General features: G+C 48.5%; 1 protein-coding gene across 1 annotated transcript in view; it reads right to left on the bottom strand.

Annotated features, from left to right (window-relative positions):
* Positions 1 to 20,915, bottom strand: part of CNTFR (ciliary neurotrophic factor receptor) — a 422,108-nt gene extending 401,193 nt beyond the window's left edge. Inside the window, exon 1 of the mRNA XM_083702898.1 lies at positions 20,706 to 20,915. The gene's annotated coding sequence lies outside the window, so the exon portion shown is untranslated. The remainder of the gene's footprint in view (positions 1 to 20,705) is intronic.
* Between the last annotated feature and the right edge of the window lie 871 nt (positions 20,916 to 21,786).

The following is a 21,786-nucleotide window of genomic DNA, read 5'->3' as shown; positions in this document are numbered from 1 at the left end:
TGGCTGGTACCCATCAATAGCCTCCCCTTTTTTCCTGGGTATCCTCCATCGCTGGGTGACCATCGCTGCCTCCTGTGTGAGCAAGTTCCATAAATGTGCTGCAGAAAGAACATATTTTACTGTGCTCTGATTCTTCCAGCATTCAGCATTGTTGGATGAGCACAAGTTCCAGTGTCATGAGAGAGGGAGGAAAACTTTTCTCTGTCCACAGACGTCTGTGGCATAGCTGGAGCCTGGGATAGCTCTGTTAGTAGAGCATGAAGCTTTAAATCTCCTGGTTCAGGGTTCGAGACCCACAGTGGGCAAAAGATTCCTGCATTGCAGGGGGTTGGACTCGATGACCCTTGGGGTTTCTTGCAACTCTACAATTCTATTATCCCAAATTAAGAGGGCCTAACCCAGGAGTCAGCTGGAAAATGCAGCCTTGCCTTCCTTTCTCAAGGCCCTGGAGGGGGTGGCTGCAAGAGCTCCACCTCTCCCGCCCAGCCTAGCGCAGTCCCGAAAGGCGGTGTTGGGGGGGGGGGGGACTTTATGCTTCTTGTAATTGGTCAAATAAAGGATAAAAGGGAAAGGAATTCCCCTGGGGTTCTGGCAGAGGCAATCTTAGGTCAGCTCCTCTAATCCACAGCCCTGCCATTGTGAGGGAGTCAAGCAGCCACAGCCGTGGGCTGGAGCAGTTTGCAAAAAGGTCTCGGAGGGTCAACCCTGAAAGGATTTATTAACCGACACAACTTCAGGCTGTTGCCAATCCCAAGCGGTTGTTGCTCGGCTCCAATTTCATGGTGCAATCTGGGGCTGAAGCTCTCCTCCCTGCTGCAGCCCATCTCCGAGGCTGGAGAGCTTCCCTCTTGCAAATCAGGCATTTCCCATCCTCGCAATATCCAAGCCGCACTTTGGCCAAACTCAAATTGGAAGCGAACCTTTACTTTCAACCTTCCACACTAAAAAAAGTTACCGTATTTTTCGCTCTATAAGATGCACGTTTTCCCTCCTAAAAAGTAAGGGGAAATGTGTGTGCGTCTTATGGAGCGAATGCAGGCTGCGCAGCTATCCCAGAAACCAGAACAGCAAGAGGGATTGCTGCTTTCACTGCGCAGTGATCCCTCTTGCTGTTCTGACTTCTGAGATTCGGAATATTTTTTTTCTTGTTTTCCTCCTCCAAAAACTAGGTGCGTCTTGTGGTCTGGTGCGTCTTATAGAGCAAAAAGTACAGTATCTATGCACGGACCAGATGCATGTGCAGGAGAGACTGGGAGCATCAACCTGATCAGGTTATCAGGAGGCAGCAATCCCAGATTTCTATATTTATTTATCATCTGCCGTTATGGATATGCCCCCCATTCAGCAAAGCTCTCCTGAGGCAGCTTGCAAAAGATGAACCATTTCATGCAAATACAGGGCAATCACATAGCTGGAAGGGACCCGAAGGGTCATCTGGGCCCTTGCAATGCAGAAATTAATCCAGGTGCATGGCAAAACTGCAGCCGCTGACAAAATAGGGGATTTCCTCCTCTCCTGCTGATGGGCTCATGGATGGCAGAGGTGTGACGGACAGCCACTTCGCAGGGTGGGGAGCTTGGTTGCATCAAGGGAGACGCCATGATCCAGATCACACCCAATGAGAGATGCAAGGGTTATGGTGGACGACAGCTGAGTAGCAGAGCTGAAGGTAAAGGTAAAGGGACCCCTGACCATTAGGTCCAGTTGTGGCCGACTCTGGGGTTGCGGTGCTCATCTCACCTTACTGGCTGAGGGAACCGGCGTACAGCTTCCGGGTCATGTGGCCAGCATGACTAAGCCGCTTCTGGCGAACTAGAGCAGCGCACGGAAATGCCGTTTACCTTCCCGCCGGAGCGGTACCTATTTATCTACTTGCACTTTGACGTGCTTTTGAACTGCTAGGTTGGCAGGAGCAGGGACCGATCAACGGGAGCTCACCCCGTCATTGTGGGGATTCGAACCGCTGACCTTCTGATCGGCAAGTCCTAGGCTCTGTGGTTTAACCCACAGCGCCACCCATGTCCTGGCAGAGCTAAAGTTGGCATGCAAAATAGCATCCCTTGTGCCATAAGTCTGTTCAGGCTTCACCTTGGAGTTGGAAGGACATGTCAGTTTGGAAATTCACCAGAAGCCAGGCATATTTTGCACCTGCAACCAAGTTGGCACCTGACATCACCATCTGGAGAAACCTGCCTGGGGATCATTGGATCTCAACTGTTTTCATACATCAGCAACACATCCTGTAGAATTCTATCTGCTATATTGTATATGCACAATCAAAACGTATTTCAGGAACCAAAATGTTTTTGTGCAGCCTGAGCAGGAGCAGTGAGCGATGTTGTAGCTCAGAGGTCAGCAAACCTTTTCAGCAGGGGGCCGGTCCACTGTCTCTCAGACCTCGTGGGGGGCCGGACTATTTTTTTTTTGGGGGGGGGGAATGAACAAATTCCTATGCCCCACAAATAACCCAGAGATGCATTTTAAATAAACGCACACATTCTACTCATGTAAAAACACACTGATTCCCGGACCATCCACAGGCTGGATTGAGAAGGTGATTGGGCCGGATCCGGCCCCTGGGCCTTAGTTTGCCTACCCATGTTGTAGTTCATTGTTGTCTCTTCATTTACCCCACCTGACTGCCTTGCTCACAGTTGTGAGTAATATTCTTACATTATGAATGGTCCACGTCTCCATTAAGAAAAAGAAGTCGGAATAGGCCAACGTATATGTGGACTGTGCCTGGGTCAAGTGACTTTTTTTCTTTTAAGTTATCAAAGCTCTTAACCCAGCTCAAGGCTCTCATCGGAACAAGCCAGATGTTTAACTGAGAATCAATCACAGTCAGCCCATCATTTGAAAAGTAAGACTTGGTGTTGACTAAGTGTTGGTGCTGACCATTCAAGCCCTAAATGGCCTCGGCCCAGTGTACCTGAAGGAGTGTCTCCACCCCCATTGTTCTGCCCGGACACTGAGGTCCAGCGCCGAAGGCCTTCTGGCAGTTCCCTCACTGTGAGAAATGAGGTTACAGGGAACCAGGCAGAGGGCCTTCTTGGTAGTGGCACCCGCCCTGTGGAATGCCCTCCCTTCCACCAGATGTCAAAGAGATAAAACAACTACCAGACTTTTCGAAGACATCTGAAGGCAGCCCTGTTCAGGGAAAATTTTAATCTGTGACATTTTAATGTATTTTTAATCTTTGTTGGAAGCCGCCCAGAGTGCCTGGGGAAACCCAGCCAGATGGGCGGGTACAAATAAATTATTATTATTATTATTATTATTATTATTATTATTATTATTATTAGTTTATTTACAGCTGTCCTACCCCAACATGGCAACAAGACTTTCCATTTTGCTCTTTGCAACCTTGGCGCCTAGCTTATATATCTGAACTTCTAACACTGCGCCAGGACTAGTAGCCATCAACAGCCCTCTCCTCCTCTTTGAATTTGCCTAATTCTCTTTTAAAGCCACCCAGGTTGCTGGCTCTCACTGCTTCCTGTGGCAGGGAGTTCCATGGTTTAATTCTGTGCTGCATGGAGAATTTGGGGGGTGGGGGAGGCCATGGAGCCCCCCCCCCCCAAGAAGGCAGCGCTCTGCCTGCTCCAAGGGGACGCAGTCCAAGCTAAAGGCAGCCCTGTCTCTGCCAGCTATATTTAGCATTTCCATGGATTTCGACCCCTGCTAATGAAAGCAGGACAGCAGCCGTCTGCTCCAGGCACCCCGCCCAGACAAAAGACATTACAACAAAATCAATAGCAAGGAACGCAAAACTACACCGCTACCAGTCGAGGCAGCGAGGTATGATGAACTCTTGGCACCCAACTTCCAGCGCCACCAGGAATAGACAAAAGAGGGTGGGGTTAAACCTGCCGCCACTCAAACAATCCATTTTCCAATTGCTGGGAGTACAGGTGAAACTCGGAAAATTAGAATATCGTAGAAAAGTTCATTTATTTCAGTAATTCAACTTAAAAGGTGAAACTAATATATGAGATAGACTCGTGACATGCAAAGCGAGGTATGTCAAGCCTTTATTTGTTATAATTGTGATGATCATGGCGTACAGCTGATGAAAACCGCACATTAACAATCTCAGAAAATTAGAATATTAAATGAAATCAGCAAAACAAGAACTGCAAATAGAGCAATATTGGACCTCTGAGAAGTAGAAGCATGCATATGTACTCAGTACTTGGTTTGGGCCCCTTTTGCATCAATTACTGCCTTAATGCGGTGTGGCATGGATGCTATCAGCCTGTGGCACTGCTGAGGTGTTATGGAAGACCAGGAAGCTTCAATAGCAGCCTTCAGCTCTTCTGCATTGCTCGGTCTCATGTCTCTCATCTTTCTCTGGGCAATGCCCCATAGATTCTTTATGGGGTTCAGGTCAGGCGAGTTTGTTGGCCAATCAAGCACAGTAATCCCATGGGCATTGAACCAGGTTTTGGTACTTTTGGCAGTGTGGGCAGGTGCCAAAGTCCACTGGAAAATGAAGTCAGCATCCCCATAAAGCTCGTCTGCGGAAGGAAGCATGAAGTGCTCCAAAATCTCCTGGTAGACGGCAGCGTTGACCCTGGACTCAATGAAGCACAGTGGACCAACGCCAGCTGATGACATGGCTCCCCAAATCTCTTTTCTGACGAGAGCAGCTTTTGCATCTCATTTGGAAACCAAGGACCCAGAGTCTGGAGGAAGAATGGGGAGGCACACAATGCCAGATGCTTGAAGTCCAGTGTGAAATTTCCACAGTCTGTGTTGATTTGGGGAGCCATGTCATCAGTTGAATTACTGAAATAAATGAACTTTTCCACGATATTCAAATTTTCCGAGTTTCACCTGTATGGATGATATTGCAGGCTACTCTGGACTCCAGGTTCACCTTAGATTCCAGAGCCCAAAACCCGCCTCTCACCCCTTCTTCTCCTTTCCCGGCAAAATGGATTAGAAAGAACAGGGTTGCACTAGATGACTCCTGGGGGGGGGGGACTCCCCCAAAACCCCACAGTTCTGTGATTCAATGGGTTCTTCTCCCTTGCAGAAGCTCTAGGGCACGGTGCTGACATTTTGCAAGAAAATGCTCTGGGTTGTTTTTCTCCAGAAATCTTCCCTTTCTTAGAAATACATTGATTCATGAAAATTATTAATAACATGCTGAATACCAGTCAAATTGGGCAACTGGTGTGGGTAACAAGTCAAATCTAGCCGCAATTAACTCTTATTCCAGGAGACGTCTCCCCAGGAACTACATATCGATGAGCACAGTTCTTCGGGGCCAGCCGTGTTAAAATTAGTATGTTAAAGCCGTCCTTCGTCCTTCTTAAAACCTAAACACAGCAAGGGGAATGCATGCTGTTGCGCTATCCCAGCTTGTAAATATCTACAAGTATTCCAATAAAAATAAATTTCAAAGGAAAGCTCCGAATTTGCCTGAATATGGATCATTTAAACCACACTAAGGACACTTCATTACCCCGTGCCCCCCAAAACAGTCTTTTGATTACTGGAATTTTTCTGGAGATAATTATAAAATATGTTAAATTAACATGGCACATGCTTGGCCAATAAAACTATAAAGCCCGTTGAACATGCATAAATGGTAAATCAAGCTTCCCTCTGTTTAAGGCAATAGAAAATTTACTGGGTTTTTCTCCAGATATAAGGGCTTCCAGAAAATTCACATCAATGCCCCAGTCCCACACTTGTCTTAGGGACCTGCGAGAAACACAGGGAGATAAGATAATCTCCAATAGGTCACAGTCGCCACAACAGAATGCCTAGGCACCCCTTTTTGTTGTTGTTTTACAGTGAGAATTTTTATTATTATTCATTTCATTTCATTTCTATACCACTTTATATACTTTTTAAAAAATATCAAAGCGCTTTACAACACATTAAAAATCAAATAAAACAATACGGAATAAAGGAAATTCAAGCTTCAAGGAAAATATTTCAGATCCTTCTCTTACTGACATTTTGCTTTCCCCTATTTATTTACCTACTTATTTACAGTTGTACCTTGGTTTTTGAATAGCTTAGTTCTCGGACGTTTTGGCTCCCGAATGCCGCAAACCTGGAAGTGACTGTTCCAGTTTGTGAACTATTTTTGGAAGCCGAATGTCTAGTGGGGCTTCTGAATGTCTAGTGGGGCTTCCGTTTTGGAAGTTGAATAGGTGTGATGGCTTTGGATTCAGACTTGGATGCTGAACATGAGGAATCCCAGCCTGCACAGGAGTCCCCGCCTCCAGAACCAGCTGAGCCAGGGCTGGGGCTTGAGCCTGAAGGGTCCTCACCTGTGCCGGATCCTCAGGTGCAGGCACCAGCTGAGTCTGCTCTGGCTCCTGAGGTGATGGAGGACCCATTGCCTGCAGGTGCTCCACTCTCAGCCCCGTCAGGGGAAGCTGAGGTTGCCTCTGGGTCCGGTAACCCTCCAGCCTCTCCTGAGCTGCAGAGGCTCAGGGCAGAGAGGCGGAGGGAACTAAGTTCCCGCAGGAGGAGTGCTCGCCTCCAGGCCAGGAGAGGCGAGTCACCTGAGGATCGGGGCACCCTATGCCTCGGGGCAGATAAAAGCCGGCCAGCCCCAGTCCCAAGTTGCGGGAGCAACTTTGTTGGTTGCCAGTTCCTGCCTGAACCCTGTCCTGCTTTCCTGCCTGAGCTCCTGACCCGCCCTGGCTCCCTACTTGCATGCCCGTTCCTGACTTCACCAGACTCCCTGCCCTGCACCCAGCTCTATCTACTATGGACTGTTTCCACTTTGCACCTTTGACCATGGAGCGGACTTGGACCTCGCTTCTCGGGTAACCCACAGGAGTAGCACAATAGGCTTCCAGAACAGATTCCACTCAACTTCCAAAAGTACGACTGTATATTGCTGCCCCATGACAGAAGAACTCCGGGAAGCCAGTGGGGTGTAAGTGGTGAGAGTGTCGGACTAAGACCTGTGAGAGACCAGGGTACAAATCCCCACTCCTTCACGAAGCTCACAGGGTGAGTCAGTTGCAGCCTCTTCACCTCCCTCGCAGGGTCGTTGCAGGGATTAACTGAGGAGGGGGTGACCCATGTGCTCCTTGTGAGAAAAAATGGGGTATAAATGCAACAAATAAGCTCTTCTGGAGTACAGGATCAGGTCCAAGGTGCTGGTTTTAACCTTTAAAGCCCTATACGGCCTTGGACCCTGGTACCTACGGGACCGCCTCTCCTGGTATGTCCCCACAGAGAAACTTACGGTCTTCAAATAACAACATCTTGAAGGTCGCCAGCCTCAAGGAGGTTAGATTGGTCTCAACTAGGGCCAGGGCCTTTTCAGCCCTGGCCCCGACCTGGTGGAACGCTCTGTCACAAGAGATCAGGGCCCTGCGGGACTTGACATCTTTCCACAGGGCCTGCAAGACAGAGCTGTTCCACCAGGCCTTTGGCCAGGGCACAGTCTGACCCCCTCCTTTGGCAATCCTCACAGAACTCTAGCCCAATGGTTGCCATTAATTTTATTCTGAATTTTAAAATGAATTGATTTTAGAATGTTGTGTTACCTTTATTGTTGTTAGCCGCTCTGAGCCCAGCTTTGGCTGGGGAGGGCGGGATATAAATAATAATAATAATTACTGGTATTATTATTATTATTATTATTATTATTATTATTATTACCTGTCCAGGTAGGGAGGGGGTGCAGTAGCTAGAGTTTGCAAAGGACCCAATGCCTCAGAATGCAGAATATTTGAAAGCCAAACTAATTCAGAAATGCAGCTGGGGGGAAAACCCCAACATCTGCTCTCGCCGAACGCGATGCAAGGACGGGCCGCAGGCTCTGCCAATAAAAGGAAGTGTAACCAAACAAGCAGCCAGAGGAAAAAAGGGGAGGAGGAGGAGGAGAAGAGAGGGAACAATATTAACAAATAAAAAGAGACGCTAGCCGGCATCCAAACTCACGAAAAATAAATATTGAAACTGACCCCAAACTGTTATTTAAACACAGTGTTTCTCTCCCCATCTGTCTCCAGCTCTCTCTTCCAGGAAACAATGGGAAGAGCAGGAAGAGGGAGCAGGGAGAATACTAATACACAGCGGGTGTCCACATCCTCCCAGAATACAGGCGCATTTCGAGACAGTAACAGGGTTACATGGGCAGAAGGAAACAGTTTCAGGGCACATTCCAGCATGTAGCTGTTCTTGTCATGCGCAAGCTCCACTGAAGTGAATGGGAGGTGTGCAAGAGCACATGGAAAGTTCTGGGACTTGGAGGGCAGAGAGAGGGGAGAGGCTGCTTCATACTTGGGTATGTTTAGCCTGGATATGAGAAAACAGAGGATGTGAACACGGCTACCACACTGTGGGTTAAACCACGGAGCCTAGGGCTTGCCGATCAGAAGGTCGGCGGTTCGAATCCCCACAATGACGGGGTGAGCTCCTGCCAACCTAGCAGTTCAAAAGCACGTCAAAGTGCAAGTAGATAAATAGGTACCACTCCGGCGGGCAGGTAAACGGCGTTTCCGTGCGCTGCTCTGGTTCACCAGAAGCGGCTTAGTCATGCTGGCTACATGACCCGGAAGCTGTACGCCGGCTCCCTTGGCCAATAAAGCGAGATGAGCGCCGCAACCCGAGATGTCCATGACTGGACCTAATGGTCAGGGGTCCCTTTACCTTTTACCACACACAAGCTTGCTTTCCACAGCTCCAGAGTGGAGGACCTGAAGCAATGACTTCAAATGACAAGAAAGGAGATTCTGACAAAATGTCAGGAAGAACTGACTGTCGATTAAGAGTTCTCTGACAGCAGAGTGGACTCCCTCTGAAGGTGATGGTCTCTCCTTCACTGGGGGTCTGCAAACAGAGGTTGGGTGGCCATCTGTCAGGAATGATTTTGTTGTGATTCCTACATTGCGGGGATTGCGATATGTGGCCATTGTCCGTTCTTGAAATTAGCCAGGTGCATTTTGCCAATGCCGAGGGCCTTTGGGCAGTTCCCTCATTGTGAGAAGCCAAGTTACAGGGAACCAGGCAGAGGGCCTTCTTGGTGGTGGTGCCCACCTTGTGGAACTCTCTCCCACCAGATTTTTAGAAGACATCTGAAGGCAGCCCTGTTTAGGGAAGCTTTTAATGTTTAATAGATTATTGTATTTTAATATTCTTTTGGAAGCTGCTCAGAGTGGCTGGGGAAACACAGCCAGATGGGTGGGAAATAAATATTATTATTGTTGTTGTTGTTGTTGTTGTTGCACTTGGCTTGACCACCTGAGACCAAGTGCCTGGGCACAAGGATGGCACCTGACATCTCCACCATCTGGACTTTTTAGCTTAGAGAAGAGGTGGTATATGGAAGTTCATAAAACTATGCATGGCATGGAGGAAGGAGACACCCCATAAAGTTGAAGGTTGGAAGATACAGCATAGATAAAATAAAGTCCTTCATAGTTCACAAAAGCCACAGGAGGAAGTGATGGCCACCAACTTGTATAGCTTTAGAAGAGAACTGGACAAATTCAGGAGGAGAGGACTACTGATGGCTCCTAGCCACAATGGCTCTGCTCTGCCTCCACAGCAATGTCTCTGAATACCAGTTGTTGGAAACCACAGGAATGGGAAGTGTTGCTCTTGTGTTCGAATCCTGCTCACTTGTTTCCCCCCTAGCACCTGGTCAGCCTCTGAGAGAAGAGGAAGTTGGACTAGATGGGCCATTGTTCTGGTCCAGAGGACTCTTCTTCTTCTTCAATGCCAATCATTAGACAAGAGGAAGACAAGGCTGCTTGGAAAAGCCCTGAAGCCCCTCTCCAGCTGCCCCCAAAGATTCAGTGCATTGCATGGAGTTCAAGGGCAATTAGTCTAATTAAGCAATTAAATTATCTCTCTCCTTTTTTTTGAAAATAACTCCTTGGAAGACTAGCTAATGTCTTGCCCCGCGAAGTCTGGCTGCCCCTTAGGCTCTGATGTCTTTCATCAGCATGTCAAGGCAGTTTTATTCTGACAGGCATTCACTGGGCAGGAGAGATACAGTCGTCTCCTGTTTGGTTTTAACAGCTGGATCCAGCCTCCCTTAATTGTTTTATATTTTTATTTTTGTGAAATAGCTATTTTTAAATGCGGCAAGCCACCCTAAGCAACACTTTCACATTAGAAGGGTGGGATATAAATACGTTTGAGTAAGGAAAGTTCTGCAGGAAACAGAGTAGACCTTTAAAGGAAAAAAGGACTGATCTTTTCCACTTCCAGGTCTTTTTGAAAAAAGCTGGGAAAGAATCTGACAGTTAAAAGTAAGATTTTTCCCATTCATGTTTGTTGCATTAGCAGCCGTTGAACTTGCAAGGCTTCCCTTACAAGTCAAGGCATGGAAGTGTCACTGCATACCTGTGCAAACACTGTGTGGCTCCACACAATCTCTCTGCTCCACAACTTTAAGATGCACAAAGTCCCGGGTTCATGAGACTCTCTGCAAAATCAATGTTATAAGAAAAAACTGCTGCCTTATCCCTGATACGGAAAGGGGGGGGGCATGTCTTCTTTACCTTCTTCTTCGCTACAATATATCCATTTATTCCAATTGTCAATGTCAAAAGGGACTAAAATCTATAAAATTCATAGAAAATCAGCGTGCCAGTTTGCTCAATTACTCTAGGACTCCATCACACCTCCCCTGTCCAGCATAATCCCTCAAGCAAGGTGTCAAGACCCTAATCCTTTCAAATTGCTCTGATCAGCCTTTCCTCCAGACAATGTCAGGTGGCAGACTATGCATATTTGGGACTATTGTTTTCTCATCCCCAGGAAGTGTTTATCTGTGCATATCTCCAGCTCTGCATATTCCCCCCTCCCTCCTCCTTATGTTAATCCGGTGTAGCTCTGCATATTCCCCCCTCCCTCCTCCATATGTTAATCTGTGTAACCCAACCTCCCTTTAATATATTCATGATGTAATCTGTGTAACCAAACCTCTCTTTAATGTATTCATGACGTGTTTTGCACTGTATTCTGGGACATGGAGGGAGTTTCAAAAACTCATGTCACCCCTTTCTCACTGTTCAATCTCGCCTTGAACCTGTTGCGCAATAAACTTGGATCTTCTGCAGTTTGCTCCTGTCTCCGGCTGAGCTCATTTTCCTCCGCAGGGACCCACGGACTTAGTCCGATGAGCTGGGTGGCAGAGCAGCCTCGCACCCAGATTTTTGCCGTAACATCCCTTATGGGTATCCAAGAGCCAGTATAGAGTCCTTATGTAGGTTCTCTATCGGTAGGAGACAATAACAGAGGCCAACCAGAGAATATTGAGAAGCAAAGCAGCTAGTAAAAATGAACTTTATTAAACACTTGCAACAAGGTTCCCACACTCCCCAGACACAGGGAGAGAGAGGAGAGGAACCCAGAACAAAGGTGTGCAAGCTCTTATATAGACTTTTGAAATTGCCTCCCCTGTAGCTTAAGACCACCCCCCAAAACATCATCCATACATCACAGAAAGAGGCTGTCTCCAGGAGAAATCCTGTCTGCCAAGATACCTGATAATGCCTTATCTGATTGTCTTTTCTGGGTAGCCTAGCCATTCCTTAGAGATGGTAAATCCTTAGCTCCTGAATCTCTTACGCATATTGAGAGTGTGCTCAGCATAACAGATACTTGCCAGACTGTATTTACAGGGAGCTGTAAGCAGCCCCTACAGTCCAAAGCCCATTGGAAAGCTTTACCCATTTCCTTCCTCCTTGCAGAGAAATATTTGAGGTCAATTTGGGAGAGTCAAAATGGCTTCAGGATTGCTCTCCTGTACTATTTCAGACACGTGGTTTGTGTGCTTATGTGTGTGTTTGCCTTGTACATTTATTTTATGGATATATAAGACCGTAGAATTCCTATAACATCAACTCTAGGAGGAGATTCTCTCTCCTGCCTCAAAAATCTCACTTGGCCAGCGCCCAAGTTTCCTGTTCATAGGACCCGAGTCCTGATGCACATTTTCTTCCCAACAGCAGCAGAAAATAAGAGAGCCTCCCACCCACCTCCAAACACAGATACACATACAAATCTTCCCAAATAATTCCAGCAAGCCTTCTGCCGCCTACCGGCAGCCTACAGAATTACAGCCTTGCTTCTCAAATGAAGGCCTCCTGTTGGAGCTGGGTTGCCTGAACCAAAACACATCTACTGAACATAGGAGCCAGGAATCGGGGGGGGGGGGTGAAGAGGAGCTGCCAAGCCTTATAAAAGGCTTAGCTTCCAAAATTCAGAAGCCACTGTGCTGATTATGTTCTCTCCCCACATTTTTTACATGAAAGCACAAGCCACACAGAGAGAGCCACCAGCACTGGTTACAGAAGGAGTTTGTGCCAGGGCAATAATGCAAATCCGGAGACTGCAAAAGCACTCCAACATTTCTACAGTTCCAACTCTCTCGCACAGGTCAGAAGGGAAGAGGAAGAAGGCAGAACTCAGCACAGTCCTGTCTTCCACAGAGGTGGGATTGCCTCGCTGCAACCTGCAGATTGTCAAGTACGATGCGGCGAACAGCGCACCCAAACAGCGAACACTGGCAGGCATGCAAATGGCAAGGCTGGGCTCCACGTTAGTGCCAAGAGGTGCCTTGTCCCACCACCCAAAGATCTGCATGCCCACAGACCGCAAAAGAAAATGTCCAAAGACCCAGCAAGCGGAGAAAATGGCCTCATCCCCAAGCACCAGGCGGCTTGTGCCAGTCTGAGAGTGGGCACTTGGCATCAGCCTGCCACTGTGGGCAAACCAGAGAATACAGTGGTACCTTGGTTCTCAAACGCCTTGGTACTCAAACAACTTGGAAACCAAACACTGCAAACCCAGAAGTAAGTGTTCCGGTTTGCGAACATTTTTCGGAAGCCGTACGTGCTCCGTTTTGAGTGTTACGCTTCCGATTTGAGTGTTACGCTGAGGTCTGCCTGTTTTTGCTATTTTGTTTTTGCATTTTTGTCTTTGTGGCTCTTTTTGTTTTGTTTTTGTGACTGTGTGGAGCCTGGTTCTGCTACCGATTGATTGGCTGATTGTATGACTGCAGTACATTGTTTATTGCTTTCATTTTATGGATCAATGGTCTCGTTAAGATAGTAAAATTCATGTTACATTGCTGTTTTAGGGGTTGTTTCAAAAAGTCTGGAAGGGATTAATCCATTTTGCACTACTTTCTATGGGAAAGCCCCCCCCATTGGTTTTGGAACGCTTTGGTTTTGGAACGGACTTCCGGAATGGACTACGTTTGAGGACCAAGGTACCACTGTAGTAAGGTTGGAAGGGAACCCTAGGGTCATCTAGTCCAACCCTCTGCAATGCAGGAATTGCAGCTAAAAATAGGATACTTTTTATCCAGCAAACAAGTTACACTTTTATAAAAATACTGTTTCATAAACAAACCTGAAGGGCCAGCGAAGGAACCCAGCAATACATTCTTCCAAGTCTGCCATTCAGTGCTTGAGTGGTTTCCTAGTTGCATTTCGGTGCTTTTTAAAGAATTATTTGAAATAGAATAGTACGATAAAAGAACTTCTGTTACAGAAATAAAAATTCTCTGTTAAACTTTCTCCTAAAACTGAGGTGGGGGTTTCAAATGCCTTTCCTGCTTCACAGGACCCTGACCTCAGGATCCCCAGATCATTTAAGACTTGCTTTAACTAAATGATCAAATAAGTAAGGAGACTGGAATGAAAGAAAGAATAAAGGGATGGTGGATTTTCTGAGACTTTTCATCAAAACCCATGAAAATCAAAAGGACTCAAACACCCTCTCGGCGTGGACAAGGAAGCCCTGAGAGATGCTTTGCTGGGAACCTCTTTTGCTGGCCAGAGCACACTTTCTCACCTGTACGCTTGCACCAGAGCCTGCAATAAACCCAGATGCCAACTTTGCTGCCACATACACCCGGACAACACCATTACTGGCCCCAACAACATCACACATACCATCTCGGGACTATTTAATTGCTCATCGTCTAACATTGTGTATGCCATCAAATGCCAACAGTGTCCTTCAGCTCTCTATATTGGACAAACAGGCCAGACCTTACGCCAAAGAATAAACGGACATAAATCTGACATCAGGAATCACAAGACAGAGAAACCAGTAGGAGAACACTTCAATCTCCCAGGACATTCTATACAAGATCTCAAAGTAGCTGTTTTACTACAAAGGAATTTCAGAAATAGACTGGAAAGAGAAGCTGCTGAATTGCAACTTATTACCAAACTTAAAACCATGGAGAGACCTGGTCTGAACAAAGACATTGGATTCTTATCTCATTATACATGACAAAGCCATTTTTCACCTTCTCACCCCTTGCTTTTTCCTGTAAGACCTATTGCAGTCGTTAAGAGTCGTCAACAGGCTCATCACAGCTATCTGCCAATCACCCATTCCCACCACCCTTCTGAGTAATACCCCTCCCCACCTTCTCACTATATAGAAGGGTCTGGTGACTTCTGTTTCAGTGTATCTGAAGAAGTGTGCATGCACACGAAAGCTCATACCAAGAACTAACTTAGTTGGTCTTTAAGGTGCTACTGGAAGGAATTTTTTTTGTTCTGTTCGCTTGCGTTAGCTGACACCCACAAAATGGAGAAAAATCTGGACATGTTAGCAAAACTACACAATGCAGAGAAGATGGAGTCTACCCAGCCAAAACAGCTGTTATCCCTGTCAAGCAAGCACCACCAGGCACCAGTACAAATTCAACACACACCAGCAACCCGTGCGTAAAGTAGGATAACCGATAACACTCACGGCTTCTTCACACATCAGAAGTTATTTCCACAAGACTCCCCACACCCACGTTCCCTTCAAAGCAAAGTCTCTGGGCAACTGATGTCAGGTGGTCAGTGACTCAGATGTCATGGTGACTGCAACACGAGTCATGCGAAGGTTACTCTCTCCTACACAAGCAACTTTTGCAGAGATACAGGTGGAGGGGAAATGGGCATGTCCAACTTCTTAACCCCCATCCCAGGGTTCATATTGAGAGTCATGCATGTAGCTGAGGCAATTGCAACCCACTTGGGAATCAGATGGGATGAGGGAACCATGTTGCTTCTTAGGAGTTGCGCTTTAAATAGGTGAAATAAGGATATTCCTGCTTGACACAATTTTCTACAGAGTGGCCAAGCCCCTGGGACCACGTATCATGGGGAGGTCCTTGTGGCTAACAGTTGTTCTGCAAAGTCTCCAGCAAACAGGTCTTTCCCATCACCAGCTACCAAAGTCTCTTAGCTGTAGAAGCTGCCCAGGATTGGCACTGGGACCTTCTGCATTCAAAGCAGGTGTTCTTCCTCCAGGCCGGAAGCTGCACTGATGTAATCAGTTCCCTACAAATACATGAACTGGAACAAATGCCAAACCCATTGCCCTTCGGTCTGTATTTGTGTCCTGCCTGTGTCATGGACTCACATTACTAGAAAACCCTCAAATTTCCCCTTCTGCAAAAGGGGCACTGACCTACCTCACAGGGTTGTTTAAAACAAAGCCTGCCAGCATTTTCGACGTTATTAATGGAGCACTGTAGCAGCAACTTGCTTCTCCATTAATTCAAAATTCATGTGATCAGTACACAACATTCTGGGACTCCTTAATTGCTCAAATTTTGTTTTATTCATGAGCGATAATTTACGTTTAAATGTTCCTTGAGTGACTTATTTGTTGTCTATTTGGGGCCACGCTCCAGGGGCTCCACAGGGAATACAAAACTCTGCAAGCGTCAAGCTTTTCCACTCTCATTTAAGCACATGGGGGAACTGTTCCAGCGAGAGACACGTACCTATGAAGCAGGTCCTTTCACAAAGCACAGGAGGAACCACCCATGAAATGAAGACTCTGGGACACACAAAAAACAGGGATCGCTCCCATCTGTTGCAAATGGCAATTGTGCAAGAGAACTGCCCAGAGGACTGTGCACCCCAGTTAGATGTGCTTAAAAACAAACAAACCCAGTGTTTTAAAAACTTTTTTAAATGTAACTTTTCCAAAACTGAATACAAAAACAACACTAACATAAAAACTGATATGCAAACTAAATTTAATACTGCGAGAGAAAACTTTTAACAGTACACACCATTTTAAGAAAAGACAGTCACATTTTGATGGTCAGCACGTCGTCTCAAGTCACCATCTGCTGGAATGTCTCCAGCCCAAGCAAGGCCCCTTGCGAACGTTAGTTGCTGGACAATGAAAATGGGGGATAAAAATTTAAGCGTTGAATGGGAGTTGTGCATGAGCAAAACTCTGTTTCAGCAGGCCTCACTTTGGCAATATTCCTAGCGGATCATGCCCTTGCAGCTGGTCACAAGCTCTCTCTCTTGTAGAGTAGCAGATGACTATCTCATTACATGCCATCTCAGCCTGCGATTTAAACTGACTTTGTATTACATAAGGAAGACACAAGCAGCAAATGCAACCGTTTTCTCAGCAGTTTCAAGCTAAGCAACACAAATTAAAGATCGGCTTCCAAACAAGCAATATTTCTCTCTCGCACACACTGAAAACATTTATGAGGCTTCCCAAGCAAAATTCAACTACAAGGGCTTAGGTGTCTGTACACACCAGCCGATTACTCATCAAGTCCTGAGCATTTGTTTTCAAATGAAGGATCCGGGAACAAGTTCCCCTCAATATGCAAAGCCCTGAGTTGGTCACAGGGTTCCTGTTTCTCCTAAGTTGTAAGAGTCATTCCCCCATGGCAGAGAAAGAATGAAACCGCTTCATCTGACAAAACAAAAAAAATTCCTTCCAGTAGCACCTTAAAGACCAACTACTTAGTTGGTCTTTAAGGTGCTACTGGAAGGAATTTTTTTTGTTTTGACTATGGCAGACCAACACGGCTACCTATCTGTAACTGGAACGCTTCATCTGAGTGGGGCTTCTGCCATCTGCCCCAGACAAGCAGGATATTCTGGAATGCTTTTTATTAGCCAACATGGTTCTTTACCAGGCACAGGGAGCACATGCCAGCCTTTGAAAATTCTGGGATTTGGGGGAGTTCCTTGCTACTCAAAGGCTCAGGAAGGGAAAATCCACCGAAAGAAGCAGATGCAACTGTGAACGCACACACACCCTCTCCAAATACGCTACTTCAAAAAGAAAGAAAAAACCCCACACATTTCAGTCAATTCATCTTTTGGTTTTTCAACACGCTACACTGCCATCGTGCTGTCAAGACTCCTTAGGAAGCACGGTTGTTGCAACCAACTCTCTTTTTCTCTTTGAGGAAAGTGGGAGAGAGCAAGCATGGCGAGGGATTATCGGGTGCCACCTCCGAGGTCGCCAGGCCACCCTTGAAAAGAAAAAAGACTCTCCGGGAACAGCATACGGCTCAACATCTTGGAGACTGTTTTTGCAACATTATGAACAGCAGGATGTGCTGAAAGCAACTCAAAGTGAGGCTCGCAGCACCCAACACACGAACGGCTCTTGCTGTTACAAAGGCAGTTCCTACAGTTGAGAAAATAATCGCCCGGGGAGATGCATTTGAAGATACAGCCCGCCAGGTCTTCGTGACACCCGTTGTCAACTGTGAAGCACAGGAGAAAGCCGCAAGGGCTTGTGTGTGGCCCAGGCATCCTGGCTGCAAAACGTTGGCAGAGCTAGCAATGTCCTTTCATGGCTTATGGTCAACACCCTGCTATTAAGGATGGGCACAAACCGCTGGGGGGAAACCATTCCCAGCAAGGAATCCACACGCAAACTCCAAAAATATTTGAGATTCAAGAAGCCATTGCATTAACCAATTTTCTAGCACAAGAAGTCTTACTGGACGGACTACAGCTCCTTCCAAAACTTTGCCACGGCTGACTGTATTAGGCTGGCAAAAGCTTTCGGCTTGGAGAAGGCAGATCCAGAGTTATCCAGCGTATTTCTCCTTGGGAAGTTAACCCTTTAGAACCAGCCAGCCAAGACCACAAGGAAAAACAGGTACCCAGTAGTTCCTCACAAAGTTAGCAAGCAAGCACATTGAAAACTGAACCCCGATGAGCCCTCATTTCAATGCAAGTAGCAACATCTCAGGCTTTTTAAAAATGCAAACAAAAACAGCAGCCATTACAATTTATAAGGCAAGACATTTGCTCTTCAGACAAATCATTCCCTGTCCAGTTCTCTCTCTCACAGACCTCGAGCATGCAACACACAAATCACAGCCGCTGGCAGAAACACTGGAGCAGGGACTGTAGAGAAATGCACTTGCGAACACAACGGCAAGAGGAGCAAACTGGAGATGTAACAGTGAAGCTGGGAGCAGCAGCACAGGGAGAAAACTGTGGCACAAGGCAAGGTATCCCTGAACATTTTTGCAGGAAAGGAGAAGGAAATATCAGAGCAGCAACAAGAAGACATGGTGGTCGACCAGAGGTCAACCAAATCCCTAAATCTCTGCACATCACTTACAAATGCATTTATCTATCTATTGGATTTCTTGGCCCTGGCCCCTTCGCCCTAAGATCCCTGGCCCAGGCTGGCTACAACAATACTGTACAATATCAAAAGCAGTCGAAACAATTCCCATCAGAAGGCAGCCTCCTTTGCAGTGAGGCTCAGATTCTCTCCCACACACCCTGGCAAGTTGGAGGAGAGTGCAGTTTCAAGAGAGTTTGGAGAGGCAGGCAGATGAAATCCAGTTCCGTATGCACAACTGCCGTCCGTATGCACAACTGCTTCTGCTCCCCAAAAGTTGCTGCAAAAAGGAACCACCACCGGGTTTCAAGGCAACTCACTGGAACATCAGGATGCCAGATTTCAATGAATTCACACACACACACACACACACACACCCCTCTGTCTCCAAACTCCGGGTTTGCCCCAGAGGGCAACAAGGAGAAAGCAGGGCCCAGTGACCCTATGGAACAACGGCTCAAATGCGAAAGGTGCCATTGGACAAGAAGCAGCACAACCTCCCAATACAAGAAAGACCATGCAGGATTTAAAAAGAGGGAAAAGGAGCAGGTTAAACTCATGCAGAGATCTCAAGGCTCCTTGATGCACTCCAGTGATTGGCATTTGCAAAATCCCATGGATGGGAGGATACAAGATATGGGGGGGGCACACTTTTGACATGTTGAGGGATTCCATATGGCTACCCCCTCTTCCTAAAATCTGCCCCTGAATTTGGCCCCATCCCTCCCAATATCTATGGAGAGGGGCTTGCTTAGCAAGACACCCCCCAAAAAAAACACACGTTTATGTCCTTATTGAAGAATCTCTTTTGGGGGAACAGGGACCGAGAGATGGAGAAAAACTAACCTGCACAAACAAGCAAGGAATTTGCAAATTTAACCCAGAGTGTTTGCAGAAATGGAGACTTCAGGGCTTGTAAGTGGAGGGAGGGGAGGGCAAATATATCGACTTTTTTAATGGATTGAGGGCACCTAGTATGGAAACCAGGTTTTTCTTTCCATATATTGTAACTTTTGTTTTTAAAAGTGAGGGTGCCAGACACTTGTGTAATTATTTTCTTACAATCATCATCAAGGGAGGGGTGGTTTCTAGGAGTTGGGGAAAGACCCATGTAATTGATGGGGTGGTGCAAGGAGACAGTCAGCCTTATCCCCACTTTTAAGATTCCCCTGCGATCAATGCCATTAGCCCCATAAAAGCACTTCATGCCCCACAGAGTTAAAAAAATATGGGGGGGCAGGGGCCGGGAGAGGATGACTTTTAAAAGAACGCTCTTTCACAGCTACTCGTTTCCGGGTGCTGAACTGCATCCTTTTCCGAGAAATTCAGGGTCGCTCAAAATCCCCCCACCCGCGACGCTTCCCAGCCCAGAAGTTGCAAAATACTAAGCAGCCCACGAGATTGAAGGGGACAATTGGGGCGGGGGCGGGCAGGACACGAACCTGTTGCTGCCCCCCCCCGTCCAGACCCTAGAGCAGATGCCTCCCCCCTCCCTCCACCAGCACTCCGATTTCAAAGGCAGGGACCCCCACCCACCCCAGGACGCACAATAAGCTGCCCGCTCGCGGCTCCGAGGCGCGCCCAGCTCAGCTGCTGCTCTCTCCAGAGTCGCCGGGGCGAAAACCGGGGGGGGGGGGGGAGAGAAAGCAGGATCCGAGAAGGGAGGAAGAAAGAGGAAAAGCGGGCGTGGGGGGGGGGGGAGAAAAAGCCGAAGGAGGAGCATTTCCGCTCCGGCTCGATCAATCGGCGCCGGCTAAGAGCTCCCGTGCTTGGGGGTGGGGGGGGGGGGAGGAAAGAGAGAAGAGAAGCCCCGCTCAGCTGTCTGGCCGGAGCAAAGTGGGGGGGGGGCATCTCTCTTTCTCCCCACATCTAAGCCCTGGAGGCGCGCTCCCAACCCACCTCCTCCCTCTACAGGGCCGCGAAGAAGCGACCCCCCCTCCCGCTTCGCTCCCTTCTGAACGTCCTTTTTTCGGGGTCCGCGCCAGGAGAGGGGGAGCCGGGGGTGGGGAGCCCCTCCGCGCGCCGGGAAGAAAAGTTTCCATAGCAAGAGGAAAGCAGCGCGGGGGGGGGGGGGGCGAAAGAGAAGGAGAGGCGACCAAGCAGGAGGGAGGCATCCCCAAATACAGTACCCAGCTTTACGCACGAACCAATGTGCAAGCTCTCCAAAAAATAATGTATCTAGCATTGCATGCAAGCCGATGCAAATATATTTCTTACACTCCCCCCCACAATTGCACACGCCGCGAAGAGGTCGGTGTTCATATTCCACCCGCCCCCACCCCCCAAAAAAATCCCCCCAACACCTCGCTGCCCAATCTGGGCGCCCCACTCACCGCGCGCGCCCTGCGCCCCCCTCCGCCGCGGGGCTCCCGGCAAGCCAGCGCTGCCCGGCGGCTTCGGCTGCCCGGCGTGGTCGGTGCCCCTGGCGGAGCTTCGGCTCGCCCGGCGGCGGCGGCGGCGGCGGCACTGCTTCCCTGCACCGGCTGCGAAGAGAGCGAGAACGAGAGAGAAGCGGAGCGAGGGAGACGCTCTTTTAAACTCCCCCCCCCCACCCGCGCGCGCCCCACCCCCCATGTGACCAGCCGAGGAAGCGAGGGGGGAGGGGAGGAGAGGGGGAGGGAGGGGAGACTGCGCGCACCCCCCTGGGCACCTCCAAAATCATCTCCCCCTCCCCGCCTCCGGAACTTGCGCGTGAAGCGGCGGCAATCCGGAGCAGGGGGAAGCCAGCCAACCCGGTGCGATCCGGTGGCTGGCTGCAAACGGGGCTTGCTCCCGAGGAAGCGCGCAAAGGGAAGGAGCCGGTTTGGAAGACGTGTTAAGGCGAGCTTACTTCGGAGTAAGCGCTGGCCAAGTGGGCGGTTTGGGCGCCGAGGAAACATGGCCAAACAGCGTGCGGAGGCTACGGACCGCGACCGCGCAAAGAGCGCGCGCGTAGCGACGGCGGAGGCGCCACAGCCATGCAGGGAGAGCGCCAGTCGCCAGGCAGCGTGTTGCGCGCGCCCCGAATCCACAAACACGCGCTGCCCGGTGCTTTGCTTGTTTACTCGGAAGTAAGGCCGCTCGCTCCTCCGAAGTCAGTGCTCACGATGATCCTGGCCAAAATGTCCCGGGGGGGGGGGGGAAACGCGTGACACACGGTCTTAACAGCAGTGCCTTCCGTGGCACAGCGCGCAACGCGGAATACGTCTGCTTGCGTGTAAAGACACGGAGTGTAGACACGCATGTGGACACGGACACTCAGGTGGCGGTACCACGCTGACCAGAGAGAGAAGGGAAGCCACAGAACTGCCGGGGGGAGGCGGAGATGCTGACACGAGTCTGCCCATGCATACATACATACAAAGGCAGAGAAACGTTGATGTGAGAATCGTCGGGTGCAGAGTACCTATTCGCAGGGTAGGGAATAGGGCGGCT

The sequence above is a fragment of the Podarcis gaigeae genome (genome assembly GCF_964106915.1).
Source record: "Podarcis gaigeae genome assembly, chromosome: 11".
In the NCBI taxonomy this organism is placed as follows: domain Eukaryota; kingdom Metazoa; phylum Chordata; class Lepidosauria; order Squamata; family Lacertidae; genus Podarcis; species Podarcis gaigeae.
This window is presented reverse-complemented; position numbering and strand designations above follow the sequence as displayed.